Genomic DNA, 3,052 nt, shown 5'->3' on the forward strand with positions numbered 1-3,052 from the left:
ACTCAAAAGAAATGAGTATCCGGAGATCCGACATGAAATTCAAAGAAGAGGTTGGGAAGTTCTAACAAATCCCATCCAACAAGTCGGCATCCTAATGGTTCAAGAGTTATATGCCAATGCATGGATCACCAATAACCATGATCAAAGTAAGAACCCGGATTCAAAGAACTATGTTACAATGGTTCGGGGGAAATACTTGGATTTTAGTCCGGAAAATGTGAGGTTGGCGTTTAACTTGCCTATGATGCAAGGAGATGAACGCCCCTACACTAGAAGGGTCAACTTTAATCAAAAGTTGGACCAAGTCCTCATGGACATATGTGTGGAAGGAGCTCAATGGAAGATTGACTCCAAAGGTAAGCCGGTTCAACTAAGAAGATTGGACCTCAAGCCTGTGGCTAGAGGAGGGTTGGAGTTCATCCAACGCTCCATCATCCCAACTAGCAACCGATTTGAAGTTACTGTGGATCGGGCCATCATGATCCATAGCATCATGATTGGAGAAGAAGTAGAGGTTCATGAAGTCATCTCCCTTGAACACTACAAAATAGCCAAAAAGCCCTCTCCTAGGGTAAGGCTAGCTTTTCCTCATCTTATCTGCCATCTATGTTACTCAGCTGGAGCTTCCATAGAAGGAGACATTCACATTGAGGAAGAGAAGCCCATCACTAAGAAAAAGATGGAGCAAGTAAGAGAGCCCATTCATGGAGCTCAAGAGGCGCAGGAAGCTCATCACCATGAGATCCCAGAGATGCCTCATATGAATTTTCCTCCACAAAACTATTGGGAGCAAATCAACACCTCCCTAGGAGAATTAAGTTCCAACATGGGACAACTAAGGGTGGAACATCAAGAGCACTCCATCATCCTTCATGAAATAAGAGAAGATCAAAAAGCAATAAGGGAGGAGCAACAAAGACAAAGAAGAGACATAGAAGAGCTAAAGGACATCATTGGTTCCTCAAGAAGAAAACGCCACCATCACTAAGGTGGACTCATTCCTTGTTCTTACATTCTCTGTTTTTCGTTTTCTATGTCAAGTGCTTATCTGTGTTTGTGTCTTCATTACATGATCATTAGTAGTTAGTAACTTTGTCTTAAAGTTATGAATGTCCTATGAATCCATCACCTCTCTTAAATGAAAAATGTTTTAATTCAAAAGAACAAGAAGTACATGAGTTTCGAATTTATCCTTGAACTTAGTTTAATTATATTGATGTGGTGACAATGCTTCTTGTTTTTTGAATGAATGCCTGAACAGTGCATATGTCTTTTGAAGTTGTTGTTTAAGAATGTTAAATATGTTGGCTCTTGAAAGAATGATGACAAGGAGACATGTTATTTGATAATCTGAAAAATCATAAAAAAATGATTCTTGAAGCAAGAAAAAGCAGCAAAGAACAAAGCTTGCAGAAAAAAAAAAGAAAAAAAAAACAAAATTAGGAAAAAAAATATAGAAAGAAAAAGAAAAAGCAAGCAGAAAAAGCCAATAACCCTTAAAACAAAAAGGCAAGGTCAAATAAAAAGGATCCCAAGGCTTTGAGCATCAGTGGATAGGAGGGCCTAAAGGAATAAAATCCTGGTCTAAGCGGCTAAACCAAGCTGTCCCTAACCTTGTGCTTGTGGCGTGAAGGTGTCAAGTGAAAACTTGAGACTGAGCGGTTAAAGTCAAGGTCCAAAGCAATAAAAGAGTGTGCTTAAGAACCCTGGACACCTCTAATTGGGGACTTTAGCAAAGCTAAGTCACAATCTGTAAAGGTTCACCTAATTATGTGTCTGTGGCATTTATGTATCCGGTGGTAATACTGGAAAACAAAGTGCTTAGGGCGACGGCCAAGACTCATAAAATAGCTGTGTTCAAGAATCATCATACTGAACTAGGAGAATCAATAACACTATCTGAACTCTGAGTTCCTATAGATGCCAATCATTCTGAACCTCAATGGATAAAGTGAGATGCCAAAACTATTCAAGAGGCAAAAAGCTACAAGTCCCTCTCATCTGATTGGAGCTATGTTTCATTGATAGTTTGGAATTTATAGTATATTCTCTTCTTTTTATCCTACTTGATTTTCAGTTGCTTGGGGACAAGCAACAATTTAACTTTGGTGTTGTGATGAGCGGATAATTTATACGCTTTTTGGCATTCTTTTTAGTATATTTTTAGTAGAATCTAGTTACTTTTAGGGATGTTTTCATTAGTTTTTATGTTAAATCCACATTTCTAGACTTTACTATGAGTTTGTGTGTTTTTCTGTGATTTCATGTATTTTCTGGCTGAAATTGAGGGACTTGAGCAAAAATCAGATTCAGAGGTTGAAGAAGGACTGCTGATGCTGTTGGATTCTGACCTCTCTGCACTCAAAATGAAGTTTCTGGAGCTACAGAACTCCAAATGGCGCGCTTCCAATTGGGTTGGAAAGTAGACATCCAGGGCTTTCCATCCATATATAATAGTCCATACTTTGCCCAAGTTTAGACGACGCAAACTGGCGTTCAACGCCAGCTCTCTGCCCAATTCTGGCGTCTAGCGCCAGAAACAAGTTGCAAAGTGGAGATCAACGCCCATACTGGCACAAAAGCTGGCGTTCAACTCCAAGAATGACCTCTCCACGTGTAGACTTCAAGCTCAGCCCAAGCACACACCAAGTGGGCCCCGGAAGTGGATTTATGCATCAATTACTTACTTCTGTAAACCCTAGTAGCTAGTTTATTATAAATAGGACCTTTTACTATTGTATTAGACATCTTTGAATCTTTAGATTATCTTTTGATCTATTGATCACGTTTGGGGGCTGGCCATTCGGCCATGCTTACCCTCTATTCACTTATGTATTTTTACGGTAGAGTTTCTACACTCCATAGATTAAGGTGTGGAGCTCTGCTGTTCCTCAAAGATTAATGCAAAGTACTACTGTTTTTCTATTCAATTCAACTTATTCCGCTTCTAAGATATTCATTCGCACTTCAACCTGAATGTGATGAACGTGACAATCATCATCATTCCCTATGAATGCGTGCCTGACAACCACTTCCGTTCTACATTAGATTG

Source organism: Arachis hypogaea, chromosome 12 (genome assembly GCF_003086295.3).
Source record: "Arachis hypogaea cultivar Tifrunner chromosome 12, arahy.Tifrunner.gnm2.J5K5, whole genome shotgun sequence".
Taxonomy (NCBI): domain Eukaryota; kingdom Viridiplantae; phylum Streptophyta; class Magnoliopsida; order Fabales; family Fabaceae; genus Arachis; species Arachis hypogaea.